The sequence below is a fragment of the Megalobrama amblycephala genome, unplaced genomic scaffold (assembly GCF_018812025.1).
Source record: "Megalobrama amblycephala isolate DHTTF-2021 unplaced genomic scaffold, ASM1881202v1 scaffold490, whole genome shotgun sequence".
Classification (NCBI taxonomy): Eukaryota; Metazoa; Chordata; class Actinopteri; order Cypriniformes; family Xenocyprididae; genus Megalobrama; species Megalobrama amblycephala.
In genome coordinates, this window is record NW_025953408.1 from 13737 (window position 1) to 22658 (window position 8922).

Here is an 8922-nt window from a genome sequence, read left to right on the forward strand (position 1 = left end):
ATACCATAGTACTGAGACTGCTCTCGTTAGAGTTACAAACGATCTACTCTTATCATCCGATCGTGGCTGTATTTCTCTATTAGTGTTATTAGATCTCAGTGCTGCTTTTGACACTATCGATCACAACATTCTTTTAAAAAGACTTGAAAACTACATTGGCATTAGTGGAATTGCTTTGGCATGGTTCAAATCTTACTTATCTGACCGTTATCAGTCTGTAGTAGTTAATGAAGAGATGTCATATCGATCACAAGTTCAATATGGAGTACCGCAAGGCTCAGTACTAGGACCGTTGCTTTTCACTCTGTACATGCTGCCCTTAGGAGAGATAATTAGGAAGCATGGTGTTAGTTTTCACTGCTACGCTGACGATAGTCAGCTCTATATTTCCTCGCGCCCTGACGAAACCTACAAATTCACAAAACTAACAGAATGCATAGCTGACATTAAAAACTGGATGACAAGAAATTTCTTATTATTAAATTCAGAAAAAACTGATATCCTAATGTTTGGACCAAAAACTTCCTCACGAAAAAACCTTGAATACTCTCTAACACTTGACGGGTGCTCCATTAAATCTTCGTCCTCAGTTAGGAACCTGGGTGTGCTCTTTGATACCAATCTTTCATTTGAAAGTCATGTTTCTAGTATCTGTAAAACCGCCTTCTTCCATCTAAAAAAAAAAAAAATCTAAATTACAACATATGCTCTCAATGACAAATGCGGAACAGTTGGTTCATGCATTCATGACCTCAAGACTAGATTACTGTAACGCTCTACTGGGTGGTTGTTCTGCTCGGCTTTTAAACAGACTACAGTTGGTCCAAAATGCGGCAGCTAGAGTTCTTACTAGAACCAGAAAGTATGACCATATTAGCCCAGTTCTGTCAACATTACATTGGCTCCCTATTAAACATCGTATAGATTTTAAAATCTTGCTACTTACTTATAAAGCTCTAAATGGTTTAGCTCCCAAATATCTAAGCGAGCTCTTGGTGCATTATAGTCCTTCACGTCTATTGCGATCTCAGAATTCAGGCCAGTTGATAATACCCAGAATATCAAAATCAACTGAAGGCGGCAGATCCTTTTCCTATTTAGCACCTAAACTCTGGAACAATCTTCCTAGCATTGTTCGGGAAGCAGACACACTCTGTCAGTTTAAATCTAGACTAAAAACACATCTCTTTGCTCTTGCATACACATAACACATTATCAATACATTAACATTTTTCAAATCCGTTAAAGGATTGTTAGAACATTTCCTATAACACTAGATATACCTGTACATCAGAATAAGAATGGCATCTACGCTAATATCAGTCTCTCTGCTTATCCTGAGGTTTGCTGGGTGCTGGATCCAGGCCGTATCCAGATCAGATGGAGAACCTGTGTCTGGACCTAACTACAACGTAGCCCAGGAGACAATGGGCCTACAGATCCAGTTCTGGCTGCATCTATAATTCAGATTTTTAATCTCCGTATCCGCTTACATATATTTATATATAATCTATTTTTAATCTCTATAATAAAAATGTATAATTCAGATTTTGATCTCCATATCCATTTACATATATTATATATATCTTCCAAGGGGGTTTTTTCCCTCCTAGGACTTTTTTCCCAGTGTTAGCACGCTGGGTTTTTCTCCTAGGGGTTTTTTTCCACCCCTGGGAGTCAGCCGACATTGGCTTAATGTAGCACCATCTTGTATATGTTACATATTACCACGCTTGCTTGTACAGCTTATTTTTAACCACTTCTCTTTTTTTCTGTGCTTCTAATATGTAAAGCTGCTTTGAAACAATTACCAATTGTAAAAAGCGCTATATAAATAAATTTGACTTGACTTGACTCTCCTGATCTGAGACCAGAGTGAATAACAAACTACAGACACTTGAACTACAATTCAAACTGTGTCATTGTTCTCTACAGGTTGAGGGATTGTGGTGTCACAGATGAAGGTTGTGCTGCTCTGGCTTCAGCTCTGAGATCAAACCCCTCACACCTGAGAGAACTGGATTTGTCTGTGAATAAACTAGGAGAATCAGGAGTGAAGTTGCTCTCTGATCTGAAGAATGATCCACATTATAAACTCAAGACATTATACTTTTGTGAGTATATTTTAATTTAAAAGCCTTTAAATTGACTCAAGTTCAGTAACAACCTCTTATGTATGTAACTGGAGAATATAAGATAATAATTCAGCTCCACTTTAGTCTCTGTAAACTGTTTTAATAAGAGTTTAATTATGTGATGTGAATATGATCTATGAATATATGAGTATTTTCATCTCTTACAGTGTCTCTGTGTGTAAGTGATTAAAAGTTGTTTATCATTTACTGTTATTAATCTATTAGCAGTTTTTCATTCATATCTATGGCTGTAATATGAATATATAATTATCTCTGCTGTGTTTTTTTCTGAAATGATCTTCTGATGTGACGTGATAGCAGTAATGTTTCATACTCATATGTGACTGTTTGTGTGTTTTATTGTAGGACTCTCAGTATTTAGACGTCAGTTCAGTTTCCTCAGGATCAGCTGATGGTGAATAAGGAGCCGCTACAGAGATGAAGACACAGAGACACACAGCGATCACACTGACATGTGTGTGACTTCACACCGGTTTCTTGTTTTTTTTAGATAATGGCCCAAGAATATGAGTGCTGAAAATAGCAATTTGCAGTTCTAGACATTGATTACAATGTAGATGATGTAACACTTAATTTAAACTGCAAACAAGTAATGCATTCTCTGTAAAGCTGCTTTGAAACGATACGTATTGTGAAAAGCGCTATACAAATAAATGTGATTTGAATTGAATTAATGCAAAGTGACAAAACTGAATCATTCCATTTTCATCAAGCCATAGACATGCTGTAAATAAGAGATATATTGTGCAGTACTTTATTAAAATGGTAGAATATGATGTATTAATATACTGTAACTGAACTTTATTTCACCTTGAGTAATTTTAAGAACACTTTTACGAGTTTTCCTTTGAGAAAATCAAGAGTCTTTCTAAGAGACAGATGTGTAAATGTGTCTACCAGCAGAAGGTCACAAAGATTATGCAAATAATTTCACTGAAAATGTTTGTCTGTAAAATAATTGTATTTACCTATTCTTGTATGTGATAATCTATTAAAGTTTCCATATAAATCTTATTGTTTTACTGCCTCTGAACACATTTAATTACTGATTGCAATGTTGAATCATATTCCTCTTGATGGAAAGTGTTTCTGAAGTGAACATCAGAAATCAGTGATGAGAGTTACTTTCAGTTCCACACTTTATATTAAAACGAGAAGAACTGCCTTCTGTCAAAGAATCTGAACCAGAATATTTCTGATAAAGAGTATTAATAATGTTCTTAAACTGCTCACCACAACCATAAAGATTCAAATCACAGGATGGACTGTCAAATGCTTTATAAAAGTCGAGGAAAAAATGGAATTGATTAGAATAGATATGTGATCCAGGTACCAATTAAGAACTTTACAGGGTTTTTCTAAAGCTTCTGGGAAATATGAATTAATGACTTTAAGTGATTGATGTCACTAATGTCCCTTTAGTGCGAAACATCTTTTAGATGCAGATTAATTAGTTTATTGTAATTTTTTTGCAGTATAAGAGTTCAGCAGAAGGTGTTTTCCAAAGCATGTTGTTCTTAGGTCAGGGCCTAATATAAGACTGATTGTGGCAGGGAGGGCGTGGTTCAGTGAAGTCTGCAGCAGGAGAGAGAGTCGGGAGACGCTTGGTAAGTGAGTGGGTTAATTGTAAATCACGAACACCTGTTTCTAATTCCAGTAATTGGCACGGAGACAGGATAAAACACCAGGAGAAGCAGGAGTGTGTGTGAGAGAGAGAGGGACTGCTGACTGAGAAACACTGGGACTGAGCTGGAGAGCACTACTGGAGTGAAGCCCGTCTGTGGATGTGGATTGTTTATTGTGCGTTGCACAGACTTTTGTTTGGACATCTTGTTATTGAAATAAAAACTCAGTCAGCAGTCAAAGTCGACCCTGTTCTCTTCCTTCCCTACGAACTTTTGAACTTGTTACACTGATTTTGGCGAGGGGGGCGTGGTTCAGCGAGGTCTGCAACCGGAGAGAATAGCGGGAGACGCGTGGTAAGTGAGTGGGTTGAATACAAATCACGAACACCTGTTTCTCATTCCAGTGATTGGCGCGGAGACAGGACAAAACGCCGTGAGAAGCAGGAGTGTGTGAGAGAGAGGGGAACTGTTGACTGAGTCGAGTCGAGGTTCGTGGAGTGAAGCCCTTGTGGATAGTGTAAGCCCAACGTGGAGTGAAGCCCTTGTGGATAGCGTATGCCGAACCTGGAGTGAAGCCCTTGTGGATTGTTTATTTTCGTTGTTGTGCGTTGCACAGTCTTTCTGTTGAGCCGTTTTGATATTCAATAAAGACTCAGTCAACAGTTCCCCTCTCTCTCACACACTCCTGCTTCTCACGGCGTTTTGTCCTGTCTCCGCGCCAATCACTGGAATGAGAAACAGGTGTTCGTGATTTGTATTCAACCCACTCACTTACCACGCGTCTCCCGCTATTCTCTCCGGTTGCAGACCTCGCTGAACCACGCCCCCCTCGCCACACTGATGTTCCTCATTTACCAGCAACAGAAAAAAACAATATTTTGCAGATGATACTTTTCAAGCAATTTTTTTTTTTTTTTTTTTTTTGATAAATGACACACAAGATGATGGAAGATATTTATTTTATTTTAGTAAAATTTTTCATTAATAAGTGTCTGAAGTGAAAAACACGGTTATCTGTGTTCGGTTTAAATTAATAGAAGATCCTTAATTTAAAGCTGCAGTAGGGAGTTTTTAGAAAAGGTTGACTGAAAATTTGAACAAGCACAACTCACAGGTCACTCCCCCTTGCTCTATGCTGCGCTACAGCCCTCCCTCCACAGCTCCTCCCCCATCACAACGGAGCCTGCCGTGAACGCGCAGGCTAGTAAGCAAGCAGGGCCACAGATGACGGCGGATAAACAGTTATAGGCACATTCACTGGTACAGGACGAAACATCAACAATATGATTTACATTGACTATGACCTGCCCATACTTTTGACTACAAACTTGGTCCTCAAAACATTACGTATTTTGCAACACATGTAATGTAACTATATGACGTTGCACTATTTCTATAAGTAATAAATAGCTAGTAAGATAATATAACGGTAACTAACGTTACAGTATGCAAGTAATTATTCTATCGATATGTAATGCTAAATAAGGTTTTGCTAGTACATTATTTCAACAACATGACAAGCCAGTGAATTAGTAGGTTTCAATAGTTGCTTTGCACAGCGCGTGACATTTTATCTGTATGTTATGCGGCTAGAGTTTTGACACTGAGTCAATGGGCTCCGACGAGGAATTCACACCCACAGCGACCTTCGAGGAGTCAACCGGGAGGGGAGAAGAGGAAGCATCAGGCAGGGGACGGGCAGGCCTGTTTTGAAATGATCTTAGTTGTGTAGTTCTTAAAAAAATGAAACAAATCAAGCAGGGATACTTACTTGTCAAGCAGAAATGTGGCTAACTCTGCATCAGGTTTTTAATCCTTTCAGGACACGTAGCTCCCTCCACCTCGGAAAAGCCGATTCGATATTTACACCTCGTTTTATTTTTCGGGCTCTATCTAATTCTTTCTTTTTGGCTTTTTTATCATCGTCATCTGTCTTTTTCCGTTTACCCGTCTTTATTTTATGAGCAGGAGCCACTCGAGGAATTGGCAGTTTGGATTGTTTTTCCGCCATAAGCAAAGCTGCGGCACACCGGTAATCTTGAATTTGAACGCCTGTACGCGCTGGCACTGTGCATGAGAGGGGTGAGATCAGCGCGCACGCAAGCTTGATTGACACTGCTAAGACACTCCTCCTGGCTCTGATTGGTTGTTTCTTACCGGGAGCGGTGTATTTCTGCAAATGTCAATAGGACCAACTGGGAGGAGCCAGAGGAGCTTGATTTTTTCACAGGATTATCTGTCTCATATTCTACTGTCAGGACATAATGACAGGTTTAACAAATATGTAAAAAATACATTTTTACAAAAGTTATCCTACTGCAGCTTTAATAGAACACACCTTTTGGCTCCTTGACAAAACACTTTCATTTTCCTTTTTTTATCTACACCAACTTTTGGAACAAACCATTCCAGCTTCAGATCTTGTAATTTTTAATCACTCAAAAGCATTGTTTTGTATGAAGGTAAAACAGTATAAGAGCATCTAACAAATAAACTAAAAATAAAGCCTAATTATTTTTTTATAATTATAATACTATGAATGCAAATATCATAATAAAATAATAATGGCTGACCATGGAGTATGTGTCCTTTGTATGTATATTTATATATATTTTTATTTAAAAATGTATCATCCAGAGGTGATGGGCTCTTCCTGATACATTTAGACAGGGAAAGTTGAGAAAAGTGTGCACTGCTGTTGCTGAAGGGTTTTAGATGTTTTTAAAGCAGATTGATAAAGATTGATTACTTGGATGGACGTAATTCTGTTTACATAGTTTTAAATTATTTTGGTGGCTTCGTAAATTGACTACATTAATCTGAAAATAGCTATCACACTTTATTTGTATTTTCAATGATTTAAAAAGGGAAATATTCATCACTTATTCACTTTATCTTTAAAATGATGTCACTTGAATGAGCATTGGAGCTCGTGTCAAGACTGTGAGTTGGACAAACCTGTTAAAAACCAGATCTTAGACAGAGGCAGAGAAAGTCCAGCTGTTTGGATGTGCCTGAAATGCGGCCACAGATTAAGTGATCAGGTGACTAAAGACACATTGCTACTGGCCAGCCACACATAAACATTGTTCTGATCCTCATCAGGGCTGCTGGAGATCAGAGAATCATGAGAAGCAGAAGATCAGCTCCAAACATGATGACAGTCTCAAACGACAGAAAGCAGCAGCGCAGGAAGATCTGGTGTCGTGTGCATCAGGCTCTCAGTAATCTGAACATGTTTCTTCAATGCAGTCGTGCAACTACAGAGTCAGAGTTTGAGACGCTACACATGAGAAACAGAAACATGCTGTTGTTGCTGCATGTAAACAAGCTCTGCAAACCCTGATGTTCTCGTCTCCCTCTCAGAATTGATCACAGACACGAGAACTGCTGAAGCAGATTTCAGATGAGAAGAGCTTCACCATCACACCTGCACTGTCATCTGAGCTGATACTAATGCTGAGCCTCATTATGATCTTCTCTGGCTCTTTTTATGCACAAATCTTCATCTAACAGGACGTTTTCACGTTATGTTTTCAGGAACATCTTCAGATCCAGCTGGAAAGGCCCGGGTCACTCACACTGGTTTTGTGTGAGTTACTGAATGAAATGCAGGAGACCAAGAAAGGTGTCATGAGCCCTAAAGAACTCTTCACACAAGTGTGTAAAAAGTAAGTAGATGCACAGAAACATTCCCAGCGTAGATGCCTGATATAATATAAGGAAAGCTCTGTTTTGCTGATTTATTGACACCTGCATGTCCTGAAAGGCTTTTATTGCATTATTTCCCAATCCCATCTGCCTCACACTTCATTTATAATCAATAAAATGACAAAAATAATTTTCTACCCTACTGTTCAAAATTTGGGGTCAGTGACATTTTTTTAATAAGAAATTAATACTTTCATTCAGCAAGGATGCTTTAAATTGATCAAAAGTGACAGTATATTTATATATTTTATAAATATAGTATATAAGTATATAAATATATTTATGCTTCCAAATATTTCTGTTATAAATAAATGCTGTTCTTTGGAACTTTCTATTCATCAAATAATCCTAAAAAATGTTTCATGATTTCCACAAAATATTAAGCAGCACAACTGTTTTGAACGTTGATAAGCAGCAGGACAGTCAGAAGCTTCTGGACGGCATGAGGGAAAGTATGAACAGGACTTGAACACAGACCAGATGAAATGTGCATCATCTCAGCAGTGGACTCACATCTGCTTGATTTCCTTTGCCATTTCATTTGACTATAAGGAATATTTGAGACATTGTAGTTTAACCGAGTCCTTCTTTCACTCTTTGTCTATTTCCTATATTTTTCAGAAAGTAAATTCTGGAATCCTTGAAGCTTTGAAAAACTCAGGCAAAAGCCTAGAGGCTGAGCAGATGATAAATGTTATTGTAATACAACTAATGTTCTTAAGTGTAGGAAGGAAGGGGACAGGGTCGGCGTTCAACTGCTGACTGAGCTTTATTTCAAGAATTAGAAACGTCCAACAAAAACTGTGCAAGGCACAACAGCAAATAAAATAATCCACAAAGGGCTTCACTCCAGTCACGGCATATACAATCCACAAAGGGCTTCACTCCTGGTCACGGCTGTACAATCCACAATGGGCTTCACTCCAGTTAGTCGTGCACCAGCTGCTCAGTCAGCAGTTCCCCTCTCTCTCACCGACTCCTGCTTCTCGCTACGTTTTAACCTGTCTCCGCGCCAATTACTGAAATGAGAAACAGGTGTTCGTGATTTACATTTAACTCGCTCACTCACCAAAGATCTCCCGATGCTCTCTCCCGCCGCAGACCTCGCTGAACCACGCCCCCCTCGCCACAGTTATATTTTAAAGTAATAATTAAGGCATGATTAAACTCAAAATGTCTGGCTCTTTATTCTGGAAAAATTTTCATGGCTTCCTTGCTGGTGTAAAGTGTGTTTTGAGGAAGTAAACTGAACAATTTGAGTGTCTCCTCCAAGCCTACAGGAGGAAGAATCAGAAGAAAGCCGCAGTACCGCAGCAGTATCAGTGTGTGTTCCACTTCACGTTTCCACTTTGTTCCTCACACACTCGTGACCTTCCCTAAGCACTTCCCCTAATTCCCTTTTGGCTACCTTAAGATTAATGACTTTGTTA

The 8922-nt window shown here is 38.7% G+C and overlaps 1 long non-coding RNA gene across 1 annotated transcript; it reads left to right on the top strand.

Moving 5' to 3' along the window:
* The first annotated feature begins 1772 nt into the window (after positions 1-1772).
* On the top strand, positions 1773-3175 carry LOC125261805. The gene is made up of 2 exons (XR_007183439.1): positions 1773-2114; positions 2502-3175. It is a non-coding gene; the product is annotated as an uncharacterized LOC125261805 (long non-coding RNA).
* Positions 3176-8922: the final 5747 nt, after the last annotated feature.